Source organism: Helianthus annuus, chromosome 9 (assembly GCF_002127325.2).
Source record: "Helianthus annuus cultivar XRQ/B chromosome 9, HanXRQr2.0-SUNRISE, whole genome shotgun sequence".
Taxonomy (NCBI): Eukaryota; Viridiplantae; Streptophyta; class Magnoliopsida; order Asterales; family Asteraceae; genus Helianthus; species Helianthus annuus.
Window position 1 is genome coordinate 183,050,060 of NC_035441.2, and position 23,088 is coordinate 183,073,147.

General features: G+C 34.8%; 1 protein-coding gene and 1 long non-coding RNA gene across 2 annotated transcripts in view; one reads left to right on the forward strand and one right to left on the reverse strand.

Annotated features, from left to right (window-relative positions):
• Window positions 1–23,088, forward strand: part of LOC110880031 (magnesium transporter MRS2-1) — an 88,384-nt gene that overhangs the window by 37,157 nt on the left and 28,139 nt on the right. The gene's annotated exons all lie outside the window — the stretch shown is intronic.
• LOC118482272 lies at window positions 15,096–15,645 on the reverse strand. Its single transcript, XR_004868161.1, has 2 exons — window positions 15,530–15,645; window positions 15,096–15,454 (listed from the first exon to the last, which is right to left on the reverse strand). It is a non-coding gene; the product is annotated as an uncharacterized LOC118482272 (long non-coding RNA).

The following is a 23,088-nucleotide window of genomic DNA, read 5'->3' on the forward strand; positions in this document are numbered from 1 at the left end:
CGAGATGGAATCAAGTTACTAATACTTGACAATGATGGCAGGCCTACAAATAAAACAACCAATGTTGTATATAAAGAGATATTCAATGGATTGTAACTTTTTTATTTTTGTCATTTTTTTTTCTTCACGTTATTTGTATCATTTTTTATTATATGCGAAGAAACTTATAACGAAGTATTTACGCATTAAAGTATATTCACATTCTTATGTATTATTGAATCAATAGTTATTTCTGGTAATAATATTGGGACATGAACTTTTATTCCAAGGATCCATATTTCTCCGTCCGACAAACTAATTACTTTCAAATTATATAAAGTAACCGATTCACATATAAACAACAATAACTTATTATGTTAATATATATACATACACATATTAATCAACAACCTTTTATAGATGATACCAACATTACTTAGATTCCAAAATATGGTTTTTTTTCATGATATATAACTAAATGTCTTTAAGGTTAACCACTTACTACATGTCCATAACAAAAGTAAACATAACATCATAACCACTGATTACATGTCCAAAACAAAAGTAAACATAACATAACTAGCATAATATAGTCCTCATTTCGAGTACACAAAAAACCTTCTTCATTAGCTTAAACATTTACCTTTCAACCTGCATTAACTTGATCCACGTCTGTTAAGATCAGCAGATTTCCTGTGCTTATGAATTTGAAATGCATTTTGTCACCCAGACGAAGCCCATTCTCTTTCATGAACATTGGCCAACCTTCGATTGCATACCTCACATCATCTCCATTCTTTTGGCGCCTAACATTCATATCGACTGTTTTTCCCTTCATGCTCCTCACTTTTAACACATGCACTTTGTTTTTTAATCCGCCAATTCTTACAACATTAGCAGGCAATCTCTGCATGAATATGATAATTAACAATTAAACCAGCCTTATGAATGTTATAGTCTTACCGTTTATCAATTAGTGTTGAAAAAACATACCATTCTGTTACCTCCCTTTTGTGTAAATTCACAGCAACCATCTTTATCTACAGAATTCTTCCTTGCAACACGTTTTGGTGCAACATCTAATATCTTCAATTTACTGCCCGATATCTTTCTAATGTCTTTTTCCTAATTATTACAGAAACACATAATGTTTATAATAAAATATGTATTATATATTTTAATCTCTTTGAGTTAATCATAAATAAATGTTGTTATACGTACCAACCGACTGCGTGTTCTTTTTCCAACTGTTGAAACGGTTTGCATTTCCACTTCTGTTCCGCATATCAGCGCCTTACCTTCGTCTGCCTTACAATATCCCTCAATATGTTTTCCTTCTTTCTTAACATGTTTACACAATTTCTTATTTTAGACATCAATAACCAAGAAGTAAAAAATAAATATGGCTATACATATTAAAAGTACTACTCATGTATTATTATGATTAAAATTCTTACATCTTCTTTTGGCAGTTGGTTTATCTCTTCTCTCATCACACTCTTTGTTTCCACGTTCGAGGCTTCTTCTCCACCAACGTTCTTACTCCCCTCATCTTTGTAACCACTTTCATTCATCTATTTATCATACATTTATACTTAGTAAAATCCCAAAAGCTAATTCTAAATTATATTTATCTACATAAATGGATGCTTATTACCTCACACTTAAACAGATCAACTGAATCATCGTCTTCACACAAAGTCTGTCATACAATAACATACGTAAGTAAGTCGGATTTTTTTCTAAAGTCTTATAATTTAGTATAAAATACTTACAAAGTCAACGTTTTTGTAGTATGTGTCTTTAGGTATTTCCAGCACAGATTCATCATCACTTTCTTCTTTGATGTTCACATCTAACTCAACTCCTCTACGATATATCTTTATCTCAAATGTTGCGTTGTCAGTTTTCGTCAACAACAGTAAATCATCCTCTTCTATTCCAAGATCATGAAATAACTTCGGACAACCTTTTGTAAAAACATAGTTATCATTTATTTTTTCCGTCTCAACTTTCCAACTATGACCTGCTGCATTTATGTTGTAACAGTCGTTCACTGGGACGTACGAGTAACATTTTGTGACATAAGCTTTTGGAAGCACCTGAAAAGTAATGTAACATTTTATTGATATATATTTATGTAAATCATCTATATTTCAAGTATGACAAAATAAAAAATCATTAAGAAATAATAGTATACTTAGTATTATCTTTAAAACGTTGTAAAGATTGAATGTTACAAAAGATTCACCACTTATGTTTTCAACGAAGCAACTGATTTCCATACTTTTGTCCTCCATTATCCTTAATCGCAATATCGTCCTCTTTGTCAATTCAAGATCCCTTACTAAATTACTCCATCCGTCGGTTATAACAGATTCCCCACTTACACTTCTTAAAGAAACTGGCCAACTTCTACGACTTTCATGATTTATGATTATTTTTTTCCTTTGCCAATATTCTCCGTATACATTCTTAACAAAATCAATTGGCAGCACCTGCGGTTAAAGTTAGTCTTTACATAATTTGTAATACAGGTTATATATATTATTTTTTAACCTTTATACATACAAGTTTTAACGACGATGGCTCTTCTAAGATTGCAATGCATGAGGGACTCATTTTTTAAACCTGCATTATACCAACATATGGTATAAACATTTAGTGTTGAACTTCAATGAATACATATATGTTCATTTCAATAAGAAAATAATATTTTAAACAGATGTTCACACACATTTTGCTGATACAATTAATATCTACAATATACATATAAACAAGACTAAAGCAACTTTTCCTGATCATTACATTTATATAGAGTATTAGAAATAAATAAACGAGTCAATTATTTTTTACCAAAAATTATCATTTTATAGTGTTCAAGATGAGTTAAATATAATCTTACTTTGAATACAAATCAACAAAAAAAATTCTGGATCATAAATTTAAGATGATAATCATATCTATTCAATCATCCAAATCACACTATTAACTAACATTTTTTCTTCATAACAATATCATCAAAATCTATCAACCAAATCAAAGTAATAACCGAAATTATATACACTCAAACACATGCAATACATATACTCCTTCTTAAACACAGATAACATACAGAACTTTCGAATTAATGAAAACCTAACTCTGATTTTACGTCTAATTCTTCAATAATCGATGGAAATAAACACAATTCTTGAGTTGTTTGTAATACCGTTGATAATTTTAGTTGGTAAATGGAAGTAACCATGTTCTTACAACTGATCGGAGTAGAAGTCGGAACTTACCTTTACCAATTTTTAGAACCGCCGGTGAAGCTTTTCTTGAAGCATGTGAAGAAGGTAAGCTTATTTTCAAGAAGTTGATTTGATATATTTGAAATGATAATGATGATTGTTTTGTTAAAAGATATTATCATACATTCTTGCCGAAAATATTTATTAAAAAAAAGTAATTGGACGGTAAGTTTGGTAAGAATTTTTTACTTTTATATATTTTACTCAAAAAATTTTAATTCCCATTGTTTTGTTTATTTTAGGATATAAAATTCTTATTAGATTATTAGATGTTCAATTTTTTTACAACTAATTATAAATATATTTACAAGTTTAGTAATGTACAACTGATTGTTTTTTCAATTGGTCTAAACCGAATTTGAAGTTATTTGTTACGAAACTCCATGAACCATAAGTTTTAGAGTAACAAATTTTAAATATATATTGACATCCGAGAATCATTTTTCTTACATACACATCATCTATCCACTTTTTTTACATTTGTAGTACGATGAATATTTTTTTTTTTATATTATAACTTCAAATTGATATGATAACAACGTATTCTGTTTTCAAAAAGTAAGAAACATATCATTGTTCAACACTGCAATATTCGCGGGTATAATCAATAGGCATCATTGATCATAATGTTCTGAGGTACTAACTTTACATTTATGTAGATTAAAATACATCATAATATTCGAACGAAGCTGTAATAAAGAATTTACGTTTCAAAGTATAATTTATTTGTTCTTTAGCCACCCGTGTATTACACGGGTACTTAGACTAGTTATATATATATAGGGAATTGAAGGAAGGAATAAATGTTGTTGGTACGAATTTTTTCTATATTTGAAAGCTTTATAACGTACCTTATGACCTATAAGCTTCTTCAACGTATATATATAGTAACTAGGGATGCCAACTTGGCAGGATATATTAATCTTTGTTTTTTGTCAATTGCTTCTTTGCCTAGCGAAACCATGTGAATATCGTGTGAGTTTAACTCTTACGAAATAGAGATTTTACGGTGGTGTCTATGAAATATATTTTGAATAATATAATTGAGTGGAAAATAGATAATGGGTGGATTTCAGAAATCAGAAGTAGATTTTACGTCTATGAAATATATTCTGAATAATGTATTTAAGTGTTTAATGTGTTAATGGTTGTATATTCATTTTCTGTTGTTGTCTGTAATAAAAATACTTTAGTTATGTAAATTTTGTACACATTATTATACTTTTATTTTTATTTGTACATAGAAGAATTTAGAAATTCGTGAGTTATAATTGCACATTCATTTTCTGTTGTTGTACGTAATAAAAATACTTCAGTTATGTAAATTTTTGTACACATTATTGTACTTTTATTTTTATATTATATAACACCATACCATGCATAACTCTATAACCTAGTTACCTAGTTAAAGCGTAGTAGAAAAAAGGGCAAAAAATTGTGAAATGATATTTTCCATATTTCAACGTTTTTGGGTACCGGTACTTTCGGTACCGGTGCCGATGCAACTTTTCTCTGTTTTTTGATATTGGTATTGGTTCGGTACCAAATGGATACCATGTTCATCCCAATTCCATATAGTACAACTGAGGTACTTGTTTATTAGTGGGAACATCGCTAGGGATATGTATTTTAATACAAGATCAAGTGTGGCATCACCTGTTGCCCTCATAAGTGATGATTACAAAAGCAGTGATCCATTTCTATCAACTTTGTGAACAAATAAATAAAATTCAATGATGATTAACGGATAGTACTTGAAATTTTTGAACGGCCAACAGAATCAATCCCGAGAACTCTCAGGGCACCCACTGGACCAAACGGAGTACTCCGAGAGTAACCCGAGTCCACCACCAATTCCGGGGAAAACCCGGTAACCCACCCGTCCGTAGGCACGACGGTGAAATTACCGGTAAAACCCGTTTGGTTAATTATAAATTGTTTTCATTGTGTTTTTTAAACCCTACTTTGACGGGAAGAATAAAGGGGAACCGAGTCTACACATGTTTAGACTAATGGATAGTGATGAGGGCCAGAAAAACACGAATCACGGTGGTTATGCAAAGTAGGAATCTTTGTAAGGATAAATACCCATTCATTTGTTAAACTAATATGTTTATATTTTTTTAACAATATCATTTTGTTTTATGCAATGCATCAACTTATTTTAATTTTGCATTTATCTATTGATTTTTAGTATTTAATTCTTGTATTGTATGTTCGTATTACTATTATAAGCATACTATTTACCCAACAAAAGTTGTACAAATCATGTTGCTACCCTAACCCGCACGGGTTGGTGAATGGTATCAGGCTCGTTGGTCGTTTATTCATGTGTCGTTCCTACAACAAAGAATATTGTTAGTCTCATCACGGAGGAGCTCAGGGGGTATTGCCGTGACCAACCTTCGACGTAAGAGTAAGTGTTTGTCTCGTAAGGAGATTTAAGACAGTAATAAATGTATAGTAAATGAAGGTTATTTTGGGGGCTGAGAATGTATCAAATGCCTTTAGGGTCTGTTTGGTATGGGGTAATGGAATGGATTGGATGAGAGAATGAAATGAACCAGGTAATGGAATAGACACCGTAATGAAATGGATCATTCCATTCCATTGTGATGTTTGGATACTCATATGTGAATAGAATGAATCATTACTTTGTACAATTTAATAAACAAAAAAAGACAAAGTAACGAAACACAATTGTATTAAAAACGAAAAAAATATAATTGCCTCAATGATAATAATAATATATTAAAAAATTAATAATAAATTTTTTGATATATATATATTAATATTAGTATGAATACTAATAATAATAATATAGATATAGATATAGATATAGATATAGATATAGATATAATAATAATAATAATAATAATAATAATAATAATAATAATAATAATATTTCTTTTCATTCCTTGAAGGAATGGAAAAAAAAAACACCCTCATACCAAGGAATGGAAATTTTTATATTTGGAAGGAGTTACATTCCTTTGGAATGCTCCATTCCATTACCACATGATAACCAAACATGTTTCTTTTCATTCCATCAGGATGATCCATTCCATTCTACCTTCTATTCCTTCATACCAAACGCTACCTTAATCCTGGAGGAGATGAAACTTATTAACTGGCTTTATCATATTGCATTTAATGAAGCTCAACATGTTGTTTAGACGATCAAAATTACCTTGACTTGTGTTAAGACTTATTCTACTGGTCCACCCTGTTATTGTTGTTGGTGGTGGTGATGGTAGCGGCGGCGGCGACGGCTTTTATAACAAAAGTATATAAAAAGACTGACAATGTAAGTTATATTGCTAGGGAGATTGGATGTATAATTCTTCGGATGCTGGTTCTAGTCTTGTGGGGTACATTGGTGTCAAATTTAAGAGTAGACTTAGTTGGTGTATGTGTTTGTTGTTTAAAAAAACACTAAAAGACCAAACCAAGTAATGTCGAAGAAATGCAGAGATATTGAGGATAGCGGATCCTTGGCTCACCAAATTTCATAAAACATATAACCAAACAAAGTTTTACAAAATATTACATCTTTTATGAAAATATGGGTGGATAAAAAGTGTAGATAAGAAGTATTTCTTCAAAAAAAAAAAAAAAACTAAATTAGATAAAATGTTATATTTTATGTAAAGCATTGAAACGCACCAAAACCGGGGGTCTCATATGTTGGATTTACTCATCAAAACATGTTCCTTAAACGAGAGGAATTCATTTAAAACACTGCAATTGAACAATAAGTCAAAGCATTCATTGCAAAAGGTAACCTTCTTCTAAAAACAAAAATGGTGTTTACAATGAACTTCTTAAAAGGGATGCCACTTTTGATCCAGGATAGCCTTCAGAGCCATGCCATCCAACACATCGCGACTAACCTATTATGCATACTAAACATCAGCTACGCTGAGTAAGTTTTAGTTTTAAAACAATAATTGACCTTAACATGCATTATCATATAACATAACATGGCAAAATATAACGTATAATAAGTAGAGCTACCTTAACGATCACTAGAGCTACCTTAACGATCACTGTATAGTTTAGGTAACACAACACATAGTAAGATCTTTACAGTCTCTATGTAAACTAGTAGTCAGTCAGTGATTATCTTTAATGTGCATTCATTGATTATATATAGTGTAAACATGCACAAGGTTCGCAGACATTTCTCTTGTTTACTACTTTAGTGGGTAAGCGTATAAAAGGGTCGCAGACTTTCCCTACTTTTACTCCTTACCATTCCACATGTAGCGTAGGGCCAATTCTACTAATGTAAACACGTTCAAGGTTCGTTGACCTTCCCTGTGTTTACATTATTACCATTTACGTATGATGTAGCTGCAAGATACATAGTATTTTAGTGTTAAAAGTCCCGCATTTAAGGTAAATTATCTCAAATCTGATAAGGATAGATAGTTATTAATGTATTATTAAGGATTTGTAGGTAATTGGTTAAAAGGGGGTAAAGTGGACGTAAAATGATGCTTTTGGAAAAGAAAGAGAAAAGGTGAGGAAAGGATAGGTGAAAGAAGAGGGTACGACCCGTACCTGACCCAGATAGTACGACTCGTAAGCGCCGTCACGCAGAGAGACAAGATCAACATTGGAATTTTGGCCAAAGTAGGCCAGATCAGGTTATGTACGACCCGTAACTAGTAAATAAGGGCACGACGCGTACCGTTTTCAAACTCGAAAAGAGTCGCCTATTTAAAGTTTGCGATGGGAAACCCTAAACATAATTGTAATCGGCTGGAGAGCAAAAAAGGGTTGAAGAACTGTGTTTTGAAGGAATTGGAAGAGAGAAGGCGAGAGGATTGAAGATGTAACGCTTGGGGAAGCAAGATTTGATTCTCCGGGTTACATCTTTACTATTTTCTAGTCTTTGAACTTTTGTAATTGATGATGAATTCAGTTTGTGTTTTGAATTTGTTTGTCATGTCCGACCAAACTATTTTATAATTATCCGAATGAGATGATTCGTTGATTTGACTTATGATTAGTAATTAAGTTGCTTATTAGTATGGTTTTAGTAGTTTGTTACAGATTAATCTTATGATGCATATGAGTACATGTTGTGTATTGATTATGATATTAATTGTGTGGTTGTGTTGATCTTTCTTTGAAGTTATGCATGTCAGATTCAATACCTTCTATCTCTAGGTTATATGACGTCTATTAATTTAAGGAGTAGAATGCCCGGATATTCCCCGTGGTTTGGTAAAATAACACCTATAGTCCCCACCTTTTGGAAATTACACCAGTTCTCCCTATGGTTTGAAAATTTTTACTCGGATAGTCCATTGAGTGGATGTCTCTTAGTTTCTGCCGTTAAGTCCATGTGAAATTACTTATTTACCCCTCTCATTGAAAAATAAAAAAAACAAATATTATAAACACTCATATTATTATTAAAAGTGTGGGACCCATGAACTCCTTTGTCTTTTAAAAACAACCGACCACCATCACCATAGTCACCCACCTCCACCTCCAGCCACCCCCACCTCAGCCACATAAACCTAACTCCTTCAACCCTTAACCCGTCAAAATACCACAACCTCCATCACCCAGCTATACAACAAAACACCACCACGGTCACTACCGCCACAACAACAGTCGCCATCTGAAATCGGTTCTAAATCCACAAATGCAGCTCAAAACTCAAAACTCTAAGAGGAAATACGTACCTTAATTGACTGGATTCACCATTTTTGTTAACAATAGCACCCATCGTCACCCTCATGTTCACCAATTTTGGAAACCCTGGGAAACAAATCAGATCCATCCATCATCGCTGCAAATAGATCTAGCCACCACCACAGCTCACCAACAATAGCACCCATCGTTACCCTCATGTTCACCAATAATTAATCGGTTCTCTCTCTGATGGATCTCTCTCTCTCGTCGTTCCTCTCTCTAATATGGTGGACTGATGGTTCTGGAATGGAGGAGGGAGTTAAGGTGGTGGAGATGTTGATGGTAGTCGAGTGGAAGGTAGTGGTGGTGGTAGGTGGTGGTGAATGAGTGTTTGGGGGTGTGTGTGTGATACAAGGGTTTAAATGGTGAATAAGAAGGTTGATGGGTACCACATTTAATTTAATATATCTACTTTAAATGTTTTAATAAAATACTAAGGGCATTTTAGTCATTTTACATAGAGTTAACGATGAAAACTAACGGACATCCACTCTAGGGACTATCCGAGTAACAATTAGTCAAACCACAGGGAGTACTGGTGTAATTTTCAAAATCTGGGGACTATAGGTGTTATTTTACCAAAGTCATAAGTCATAGAAACCCTAAGTCATAAGAATCCATATCAATAGTAGCTTTATTTGATTAGGTGTAAAGGTGTGTTTATAGCCTTAACCCTAGTTTAATATGATTGACCTTAGTCGGTGTTAGTCCATTTTAGCACTTCATACGCTATTATCAATGCTAAGGTAGTGTTTGGTATGTAGGAATGAGGGACGGAAAGGAATGGATGATTACGAGGGAATGAATAAAAGGGTGTTTGGTTGGTCAACGGAATGGAATCACTCATTCCAAAAGGCATTCCATTCCCTTAAAATCATTCCATCCAACCCTCATGTTTTTTTTATTCCATCCCCTCTTTCACCATTCAGCAACAACACCACAACCCACCACTGCCACGGCCACCCATCCGCCATCATTACCACTTACCGCCGCGACCAACCGCCAACGCCACTCGCCGCCACCACCCACCACCATCGTCGATGCCACCACCGTCACCACTAACCACCGCCGCCGTCGCCACCCGCCGCCGCCGCCACCTCTGCCGCCACCCACCACCAACGGTCGCCATCGCAGCCACCGCCACTCTTCGTCGCCGCCGCATCGCCACTCGCCGCCACCACCACCACCCATCGCCGCCGCCACCACCTATAACCACCCACAATCACTACCACCGACCACCACAACCACCACTCACCGCTAATTTTATTCCTACGTTCTTCTTGCCACCAAACAATACACAAGAATAATTCATTCCATTCACAGATGGTAACCAAACAAGACATGGAATGGTAATGATTCATTGCATTCACTCGTCCATTCCATTACCTCGTCCATTCCATTCCTTCGTCTATTCTATTACCCCATACCAAACAGACCCTAAATCTTGAAATCGTTTAATATGTATTATCTGTCATCAAGCTAGTCAGTCTTCGTGTTTGATTATTAGTAGATTGCATATTAAGTGATAGATCTAGTACTAATAGCTTTTGTGTCCTGGGATTGATACTCCGTAACTTACCTGAACTATACTATACTATGATAGGTACACTTGCCTGTGACTTGTATAGTTAGTATTATTCTGTCTTTTACCTTAATAGTGGCCTGTGCATTGTTTCATATTTTATTTATTACTATCTAAGCACGTCAACGTACCTACTCTTTAATGTTAGTAATACTAACGCCCTTTCATTACATTACTGTTTCGTTATCAAGACATCAGTCAGGTTATTATTTGTTAACAAAATTATTTTATTTGTTAAATCATCATATTTTCAAAATATTTCTTATTTCATTTAAACGTATATTGAGTATGCACACCGCCCTTGAATAGTAAAAAGATGGGATCTGGAAACTCACATGTTGTGCTATGTCTTCTATATCAATGAATGAGCTTCCTCGACCCTTAGTAACCTTGGTGTTAATGTTCTAGGTACGCATGCGAAATAGGTGACCTATTATTCCAATTATGGGGCGCAAAGTAGGCTTTACGCTCAAAGTTATCCGAACATGCTGACCCCTTAGTGCTCGGGCAAAGTTTGTGCTTGACCCAAGCCACTACGTCATGCTATGCGCATGACGACAATACGCATGCATGACATGACAAAATGTGTCTAGCATGATCTACTCTATGCCTGTTCTATGAAAATCGTGAATGATCCTTTGATGTTTCCCATCAATCCTCTTGTAAATTCGTCTTGGAAACAACCTAAGATGAACTTTCTCTCTCTAGACACTAGATGGAAATGATGATAAATGGGTTGTGGTGGCTACTCTATTCTTTCCAAAATAGGGATGTCATAGATATTACCAAAATTCCACTCTTTTGGCCTCCATAACTAGTTCGCCTTTCTTCTTTTTTAGATCTTTTAATTACCTTATCGCCCTTTCCATTTTACCAATTGTACTGGAAACTAGTGTTTAACACCCGCGTTGCGGGCGCAAGGTCGTAATCATGCTAAGTAGTAAGTATAAGACGACCAAAACCGGAAAAATCGTAATACAAAAGAAACGAAATTATATCTTCATGTCACGTAAAACGTAGGTAAAAACAAACGCAAACTTATACTACAAGCTGACATAAAGTATATATAAACACGAATTTATAAAGAAAACTTCCGTTTATAGACCCAAATAAAAAAAGACATCTGTTGGTCCAAAAATAAAACATACAAACATAAGGGTAAAAAATTCACACTAAAAGAGAAGGACAAAAAATATATAATTCTCCGTTAAAAAATTTGATGGAAATTAGAGTGGCAATTATGTGAATATCTTGAAAATGAGTGCTTCTTTGGACCGTAGCCATCGGGGTAGGCTTCACACGCGTTAGGACATGTGGCAGCCTTATCTGCCCGGCAAGTAATGCCCGTCGCGCCCCACGACACCCTTGGTTTCATCCGTCGCGGGCCGCCACAGGCCTTAGGAATTTGTTTTATTTGATTTTTATTAATTTTAAGGTATTTCGGGCCTATTTCCCGTGTATGGGGTGTATTTTAGGACGTATTGGGATGTTATAAATATTTTAAGATATATTTAGGAGTGTCGGAAATATTTTAGGAGGGTTGTTATAAAACCCAACACGTCCCAACCCCCTGCATTTGTATCATCCCCTTGCTCAAAATCTTCATAAAGATAAAACAAACCACCAAGCTGTATTTTACAGTGTATTTTGTGACCTAACGGTTGACTTTAACGACACCGTGTTCATCATTGTGTGATATGATTCTGTTTGTAGTTTTATTCATAGAATTCAACATCAATTCGATGTTTTGTAGAGGTAAAACTTATGTTTGACCTGATGTTAGAAGCTTCTTATTTGACTTGTTCATGTTTGTTTCCAGTTATCATATGAGTTTAATTTATATGATATGTTATATGTTATATTTGAATTTTGTATTTTGTGACTAAACAACTGATTTTAACGACTTGAATTCTAATCACAATGTTCATCATTGTGTAATTTGATTTGATTATCTGTGTGTAGTTTTTAGCATCGATTCGATGTTTTGCAGGCATATAGATATACATTTGACCAGATGTTAGAAGCTTCTTATATGACTTGTTAAATTTTGTTTCCACAAGTTATCATACGAGTTCAGTTTATTTGAAATTTCATACTTAAATTCTATGCTTTGTGAACTAACAATTGAATTTAGTAACTAGAATTCAAATAACAGTGTTTATCATGGTGTATGTTGATTTGATTATCTATTTGTAGTTACCATCAATTCAATGTTTTGTAGACGTATGTTGAATTTGGTATGTTGAATTGGAGGATTAGGGTTTTAATAGAAGGAATACAAGTGGGTAGGTTAAATGACGTTAATGCCTTCACGTGGGCCCTACGTGACATGAGTTAACTGAAAAAATAAATAGAGCTTGGGGTAAAGGATATAACATGTTAGGGTGTAAGGGGCACTCACCTAAGAGGTGAGTCACCTCTCTTACGCCCAACCAATCGTCTTGTGCCACGTCAACTCCCCTCTTAAACTCCCCTAACACCCTAAATTGATGGCGGCACTCCCCTCATAGGTGACTCGGTTTTTTAATTTTTTTTTTGTTTATTTATTTGTTGAAAATATACATGTTTATAAAAAAAATATCAATAAAAATTAAATATAATTTAACAAAAGACATTTAGACCGTACTTGATGAACGGTCCGGTTACTTCCACCGACGGTTTTGTTAAAATGATCTAAAATCTTACGCCAAAAACTTTCGCGGTTTTGTTGATTGCCCTTCTTTTTGTTGGTAGAGCAATGTACCCACGCCTTTGCCAACGCCTCTTCTTCGACCTTTGTCCAATTCGTGCTCTTCGTTTTTCCCTTTTTTTCCCGAGCGTCATCTTCTTCGTTGCCCGCGTCTTCATCCACATTATATTCATCTTCCGCGTCATCGTCGCCCAAATTTTGAGTTTCGGGCACTACCTCATCGTCCTCGTCGTCGTAAATAGGTAGAGGACGTTCGACATTTCCTCGTGTAGATGGAACTTGTGGGGCACGAAAAGCATATGGGTCGAAGGTGGGGGATTGAGGAGGAGCGTCCATTGATAACAAATTTTGAAAATAGCCGAAATTGGGTTGTTGGGTGTTGTAAAACGAGGGGTGTGAAGGTTGTTGGAAAAAAACGGGGGTTGTGAAGTGTATCCGAAAAGGGGTTGTGATTGAGCACTTGCACCGCTCGAACCACCACGAGACGGTTGCGAGCCCCGTCCCTTAGTTTTTTTCTTGGCCTCGCGGGGTTGGTTCTCCATTGCTCGGTTTGAAGTGGGTGTGGTTTGAGAGTATAAAAAATAAACTGAAGTGGGTGTGGTTGGAGAGTATAAAAAATGTGTGAGGTTGATATGGTTTGAGTATAAAAAAATGGGGAAGGATGTATAGAAAACCCACTTTAATTTAGAAAACCCGGGAAACTCAAAGCTCCCGATGTTTTTTTGTTTTGAAAAAATTTACACATGTTATATGCATGTTTTTAAGGGTTTTGGGCAAAAAAAATCAAAAAAGCGCCGAGTAGATATTTTTTAAAAAATAAACAAGTTTTGGTGTAACACATGTTACATTCATCTGACATATTTGTAATATGTGTTACACCAAAACTTGTTTATTTTTTTAAAAAATAACTACTCGGCGCTTTTTTGATTTTTTTTGCCCAAAACCCTTAAAAACATGTATATAACATGTGTAAATTTTTTCAAAAGAAAAAAACATCGGGAGCTTTGAGTTTCCCGGGTTTTCTAAATTAAAGTGGGTTTTCTATAGATACTTACATTAAAAAAATTGAGTGAATGGGATGGTTATTTATATATGTTTTAAAAAAGTGATTTTTTTTTTAAAAAAAATCTGACCGTTTCAAACTAGCCGTTCCTCAATCTTCGTGCAAACACAGCGGTGACTCCATACCGATATCACTCCCCGATTCGGGTCCCCGCGTTGATGGCAGCGGTGTTCCCGATCGGGGACAACTGTCACCGAAGCCCCTCCCCGCTTACGCCCCGTGCACCCTTAGGGTTTCCAAACATTAAGTATGTTTTTTGTACTTATTAAAAATAAAGGACACGCTTTGCAATTACATACATACATAAAGGAAGATTTTTGTAATTTACTCTTTATATTTAAACGTGACAGTTTAACACCCCTCAATTTTATACCCGAACACATCGGACATATTAAACCTTTTGCATAAGAGTAAATTTCAAAGTTCGTCCTTTATGTATGTCTAATATATCAAAGTATGTCCTTTATCTTTAATAACCTCAGAAAACATCCTTAATGTTTGAAAAACCGATCAGGTTATGTCCTTTACCCTAAACCTTGTTTGTTTTCCCAGTTAAATCAGGTCATGTGAGAAGCACATGAGGGTATATTGGTCTTTACCTTAATACTAGAAAAATAAAATTATAAAAAATTCAAATCTTCTTTCTCTTAACTATAAGCTTCATAATCTGCACATTATATCTTCAAAACTTCAAACAAAACCCAGATCTTCAAAACACAAAGAAAAAAATATCAAAACTTCAAAACCCAGATATTCAAAACTTCAAAACCCGGATAGTCAAAACTTCAAAACCCAGATTATCATCAACATTATCATCAATAACCCATGAACAAAAAAACCCCCAATTTCTTACAACTCACCAAAATTAGGGCAACAAAGTGGTTTATTGAGATCTAACAATCCTACCACCACCACAACCTACCTGCCGCCACCACCGCCACCACGACCCACCTGTCGCCGCCATCACCGCCACCACGACCCACCTGTCGCCGCCATCACCACCGCCACCACGACCCACCCGTGTTGACTGTTTGACTGATGTTGACCCGACACCGAATCTGAACCGAAAATGAAACTGAGTCGGTTGGCTACTTTGACTGGACCCGAACCCAAACTGAAACTGGGTTGTAATGAATCTGAAAATAAATCCAAACAGAATCCGATTTTGAAGTGAAACTGGAACTTAACCGAAAAATACTCAAAACCCTTACCGGAATAGAGACGACCATGTTAACCCGGTGTCGACTGAACTCGAACCGAACCGAGTCTGACCCGTGCCGTGACACCCAAACTCAGAATGATGCCCGACCCCATCAACCATCAAACCTGAAACGCAAACAAAACGGACTTGAGAGATAGCTCGTTACAAACCTGAGAGTAAAAGAGGTGAAGATGACGAGTTGGATAAGTTTACCGGAGAAAATTCCTGAACCCACGACTACTGTGACTCGAGAGGGTCGCTGGAACCACCGCCGCCGTAGACGACGGCACCGGCTCCGCCGGTTCTCTCTCTTTCCTGCCTTCTCTTCTGCTCTCTCTCTCTCTCTCTCTCTCACTCTCTCTTGAATATGCCAGGTTGTGGTGGTGGTAGGATTGTTAGATAGAGAGAAGAAGGGGGTATGTTGATGTGCAGGTGATTGAAAGATGGAGAAGATGATGGTGGAGTTTAGGGTTTTTATTAAGGTAAAGACCAATATACCCTCATGTGCTTCTCACATGACCTGATTTAACTGGGAAAACAAACAAGGTTTAGGGTAAAGGACATAACCTGATTGGTTTTTCAAACATTAAGGATGTTTTCTGAGGTTATTAAAGATAAAGGACATACTTTGATATATTAGACATACATAAAGGACGAACTTTGAAATTTACTCTTTGCATAACACTTCATGTTGACTACTTAATAACCATTTGTAAAGATATTAAACTTTGATCCAATTCATCTTGGATTTCAATAGTAAAAATTAATCAACATGTCATTTAATGTAGTGATTTCAATATATCTTAGATTAAGGCTCACTTTTAAGTAGAACTTAATTATTTCGCAAAATATAATAATACCTTTATAACACATTCTCCATAATCAACAAGTTCATTTGTTACCACATTAGTTGATATTTCGGAAGCACACGTCCATGTATCACTTCCTCTTTAATGCTTCTTTGGTATTATACAAAGATAAGACATCGCCTAACATAATTATTGGTTTTTTACTTAATGTGTTATTGGTGCGACTAAAACAAATGAAACATTGGTTTTGTTCATATCGGCGACCAATTTACATGTTACTAAATTGTGTTTGAGTCACTAGACCAATTTGTTATCATTTATATGTCCTGCCACTAAAGAGTGGTTTCTTATAGCAAGTAGAACTCTATTATTTACGGTTTATTTTTTAGTTGCTAATCAATAAAAAAAGAAAATAAAAACCAAAATAATAGATATATGTCTGGAAGAATTCATTTGTCTTTTATGTAGTAAAAAGTTATATTATTGGTTGGCCATAAAGAGCTTTTGACTGGTCCTTCACTCTTCTTCACTAGTCACAATCTCCTTTGCTCTCTCCAGTACTTCAGCAGCGACAACGACAACACTTCCGGTCTCACAGTACTAGCCCCATCTATTTTAACCGAGCTTTATCATTTCCACTACTCACACTCTCTGTTTCGCCTTTTCCGATCACCCAAAACTATTTCCAACTTCCCCTTTTCACTCGCACTAAAATCACATGACTTCCGTCCATTATCTCTTTCTAATCTATTTCCAGTGGGTAGCTTTTAAGGGACCGGGGGTGCACCCGCCCCCGAATGTTTTGATTAGACGTGTGATATTTTCGTTTTTTCGTTTGAAAATTTTAAAATTATATAGGTCTGCCCCGCCAATTATTTTGTCTAAAATTCCTCTGCCCCAACCAAGTTTATTGTAAAAAATATTTATACATATTTTCGTATTGAGTTAAAAAAAATGTGAACAGGCTAAAATTTAAGTAAAATTTGTTACTACTTTATATATATAAATCAAAGTTGAGGGCTCTTTTTTATCTTAAAGTTCTTAAAGATACTTGCCATTATCTTAAAGATCGTTGGGTTGAGTTGTAATTCTTCGTCCTTTACTTAACATTTATCTCGCATCATTATAAATATTTGCTCTTTATTTTTGTTAAACAATATATAACATTTTTTTATGATCAATTAAGCAATAAATTAAGCAGCCCTTTCCAACCATTTTACTCAACCCGAAACCGTACTTAAACTGACCCGATAACCATATAATCCAATGGTTTGGTTATCGGGTCATATGTCCACCACTAAAACGATATTTAGGTGAAAACATAAGTCAAACAATTAGTACCGGATTTTCATTTATAGAAGACGAAACCAAATCGTTACTAACTATTTAAGCTCGTCAAACCTTAATCAAACCGTCAAATGGACTAATGAGAACGAAGAAGAAGAACGCCGGAATTTTTTTGGTTTTGCCGGAATTCTTTGCCGGAAGTTACAGGTCAAGAAGAAGAAGAAGGTAAGAAGAAGAAGAATGGTGGGATATGGGAGGCGGCTAGGTCAAAGAAGGTATTTTAAAAAATGGCAAATTAGGTCCTTGTGGTTTTTATTTGTTTTTTTATTTCCAGTTTTTTTTTTATTTCCTGTTTTTTTTAAGTTTAGTCGGTTTTTATTTTTTTTATTTCTAATATTGTATTTTTTTTTTAATTTAATGAAGTATTTTAAGTTTTTAATTTAAAAAAATAAATAATTGTGTAATGATTGGATGGGGCGTATTGAGCATTATTCCACTACGCAATTTTTGCAAAACGCCCAATAATGCCCCCCATGCTGACTAGACTGCCACATAGCAGAAAACGCCCCAAGGTGGGGGCATTATTCATCAAACCACTACGCATGGTCTTATAATTGATATTATCACATGTTCGTTTTTACAAATTCTACTCTAATACGTTTCATAATTTTGGTTCAATTAATTTGATAAAAAAATGGTTCAAAGGTTTGGAACAATAAACAAAAATCAGATTCAATATTATTTTCTTTGAAATATTAGGGATTCAAAGAATCTATTAAATTATGATCACGTATTCATTCAAGAATCTTGACGATTTGTAAATCTTTCAAATCAAGTATTTTGATTGTGGTCAAGAAGCGGGACACGAACACTCCACTCCTATATGGCACGACCATACGAGGAATGTATGAACTACGTTCCTCTCGACTGCCTTCCTCATCTACCGCTTTCACAATGCAAATTCTAGTTCTAACGACAATTTTAATTCTTTTTCATATCAATAAAACTCACCGTTTACCGTTTTCTAACTCTTTATTATCGTCGTGCTCCACTTGACTTGATATTTTCCAATGTTTGGTGCTAACCGGTTACCTCTTTTGACAACTATAAACATTGCATTATTTTTGTAGATCATGTTACCAGGTACATTTGGATTTACCTTTCAAAAAGAAAATCTGACTCTCTCCCCATATTTATACGTTTTCAACCTTAGTTGAAAATTACTTTCAAAGCAAAATAAAACAAATAAAACAATTATCCACCGAAAATGGTGAAGAATGTATTAAACTTGTCCCTCACCTATCTTCACATGGCATTTCTCACCTTATGTCACCACTACATACACCGGAACACAACGATTATATCAAAAGACGTCGTAGGCATATCGTTAAAATCGGCTTGGCTCTTCTCTATCATGCCAGGTTACTGGTCATTTTTTGGCCATTCACCACCACAACTTATCTTATAAATCTTCTACCCACACTCACCCTTAACGACACTTCACCGTATTTTTGTGACAACCCTCATAATTACATAATTACAGGTATCCGTATAATTAATTAATATTAATTCATGCTTAATGACTGTGCTTGATTACAACTGATGATACAAACTGCTTTATGATTTCTGTTACATACATACATGTGCATCACACTTCATACTGTCACTCCATTTAATGCATACCAACTTTAGTGACAAACATGATGCACAAAGCACAGTTAGCGGATAACTCAGAAATATACTGACAGTGCCAGTACATAGACAGACAATGTTTCGAGGCCCAGTATGAGCCAGAGACAAGTACTACACTAGTAGCGAGTGTAGGGAAGTAAGGACCATAAAACTGCATCACTAGGTGATAGTTAGGTGCCAGAAAGTGCCTAAGACCCACTTAAAGTGCAGAATTCTGCATTAACCAACAAATTCAGCATTTTAACATGCTAGTAAGGTGCAAAAATATGGCAAAATGGTCCTGTATGCTTTCCTAAGTGTCGGGAATTAAAAGTGTCACAAAAAGTTACTTAAAGGACACTATACGGAATAACTTAGCACTTTAACGGATCGGTATCTAACCGAACAATCGGACATTACCTGGAACACTAAAATATTGCTAGAAGCATTGTTTTTATTTTTCTGAGTTAGTTATGATTCCCGAGCACTATAACACATTACATAATTCAAGTAACACACTAAACTCAAGACTTACACTTAACACCCTACTAATCACCCACTTACCATCTAGTTTACAAATAACCCCCCCCCCCTTGCAAGATTACGGCTCATAGGGGCCCCACTCACCAAAGATTTCTTCAAATCTTCTAAAATTTCTAGTAATCTCTCCTTGGGATATGGTGGATCTTCTGTGTACTTCTTGAAACATATAACCCCTTGGATAATAACCATTAGAGATTATAAGTATCATATGTATCTTCATCTTCCAACACACTACACCACAAACTCACTCTCTCCCTCTCTAAGCTCGGCCGTGAACCCCCCTATATACCACCACCATTTTCTTTCAAGCTTCATTCAATCCAAGTGTACTTCAAGGTGTTACAAGGTGTATAACAAAGCTCGGTGCTCTCGGAACTTGAAGGACCACCTTCGTTTGCTATTATCCACCACATTTTCTCCATTGTTCTTCCCTAGCTTTAAGCTAGTAGTAAGATGCTCTTGAACTTTTGTTACTTCACATTTATGGTGGTTAAAAGATATATCTTGTTGAAATCATTTGAACACTAAATGAACATACACATAAATCATGAAACATAAGCTTACATAAGATGAAAACTTGATGATATGATGTTGTTTAGAATATGTTGATGATTACTTGTTGATTTCTTGGTAATATGATGTTGAAACTTGTTAGATTATGATTAAAAACATGACTTAACAAGTTAAGGGATGATTATATCACTACATAAGATAATCATCTACTAGTGAAGACATGAACTTGAAAGTAGAATGATTTTTCTTGAAAAATAATAAACCAAGTGAACTAGTAATCTTGTAAATCCAAGTCTTGAGAATGATTTTTCTAAACAAACCAAGTTCAAGAGACGGTTTTTGAAAGATCATAACTTTTCATACACTTACACTATTTTTTGGAAACGAAATAAGTATAAGGGTGCTAGTAAAACAAGAAGATGTTGCAAATAAATATTTTTGTAAAATAGGTTCACAAGTTGTGAACATCTAGAAATTTCGAGAATGAGATTTTAACAAATGTAAACACACTTTGGAGGGTAACTAAACCCACTAAATACTTTACCAAGTTACTACAAATTTTTGTGAAGAATTAAGTTCATGTCATTAGGTAAATATATATAGTTTTTGCACTTGGTAAATGTAATATGATTTAGTGAATTGTTATGCTAAATAGCATGGACACCTCCATTTACAAAGGAAACTATGGCGAAATTTTCTAAAAAATTCCAACACTTAGAAAATATTTTCTAAACAAGTGTTTACTAGTGTATTTTAAACTATGTGCTTCAAACATAAGCTTCGCCATATTTTTTGTTACAAAAATACAAAGTATCGGAGGTTGGTTTTTATAAATAAAATGGATAAATATATATTTAGAATATATATTTTATACTAAGACACTTGTGTGAATATTTGTATATTTTGTGAAGTAGTTATATTGTTTTAAGGTAAAATAATAAAACTTACAAATCACCATGACATTTACAACTCCAAAATACTACCAAAAATCACAAGGAATAAATATTTAAGTTACATCCATAATATTGTGAATCGAACACAAAAAAGTAACTTATGAAATATTCCGGAAAATACTCTTACACATATATTTTTGGTAAACATTATTTTGGAAATAAAAGAAGTGAAAATATATTATTTTTGGGAAAAATATATATATATTTTGGAATACGTTATTTTTGACAAATAAGTTATATATATTTTCTAAGTGAGACTTAAAAATATATTTCGGAATTACATTATACATGTATAAATATCTCCATCCTTGGGAAGGAAAATACGAAGTTAAAATACTTGAGAAGTATTAATACGAAATATTGTTTAAACAATTATTCAAAAACAAAGTATAATTTAAAGTTAAAATAATTATTATTTTAACAAATAATTATAACTTGGAATAATATTCGGAGACACAAGAAACGCAACTCAAAAACATTAAACTCTAAGCCAAGGCACGGCCCGTTCTTCTAATAGACGTTAGTACACTGTAGGTAGTCGTGATTAGCTGCGGAGATTTGAGTGGCCGGTACAAGACGCACTACTGTGAGTTCATGTCCCCCTTTTCTTTTAAATGTTTTCAGTTTTATACTTCGGGGGTGAAATACATGTTACGATTATTACAAACGTTTATTACATGGTATGATTAGCTTAAGGAGGGTTTACTACTAGATCATGTGAAGGGTGGGTACGACACTTAAGGCCATCAATCCTCGTCATAGGACCGAGGGACATGAGTGATAGATCTATTTGGGTGTAGCGAGCCCACACCCATGGGGACCAGGGTGGCCCATAGTGGTGACTATGTCTTCCAGCCGGAGGCCCGTTACAAATTTGCTAGGTTTGAGTCTTCCTGCACCATTTCACACATACCATTGGCTTTGCAACTCATTGGTGATCTCTTTTTCCTTAATTGCTACATACCAGGGACTTTCATACATACAGACATACTTTAAAAGTTTATACTTACTCACATACGCATGAACTCGCTCAACTTTTGTTGATTTTTCAAACTACATGTATTTCAGGGAACTAGTGGATCTGGCGGGGAATGCATGTGTCAAGCTGCTTTTGAATAAAAGATGTTATCCAGCGTTGTTGAGTTTAGAGGGTGTATTCCTTTCCTGGACGGGATACCTGATTCTAAACTCAGGTTTTATTTAAGTACTTTTGTTGAGTCTCGTGAACTCGTTAAAACATGTCATGGTTTGTAACTTAATTCGATATTGATACCTTCAAACTATGGTATTGTGGTAGTTTCTAAACTTTATTAATGGATAAACATCTCGTGTTTTTATCATATAGCATTGTTGTGATTGTTGCTATGGTATTAAGAAGTCACACCAAATAAACCCACGCTTCCGCAAAAGCCAGGGTGTGACAGCTTGGTATCAGAGCTTCGATCATAGCGAACTAGGATTCCTTCTTGAGTCTAGACTATGATCATCAGGGCTCTCACGAAAATGTTTTCAAACATTTTTACATTGCATACACAAAACGTCCAGATCCAGGGAACAAACATTTTTACAAACAAAAGGCACAAATACACACTTCAAAAATTTATCTTTATTATTCAGTCTTAGAGACTGAGGGAGGATCAGTCTTAGAGATTGGCGAGGTTCAGCCTTAGAGGCTGGGGAGGTTCAGTCTTAGAGGCTGGGGAGGTTTAGTCTTAGAGACTAGGGAAGTTTGGTCTTAGAGACCAGGGAGTTAGTCTTAGAGACTGGGAGGTTTGGTCTTAGAGAGCAGGGAG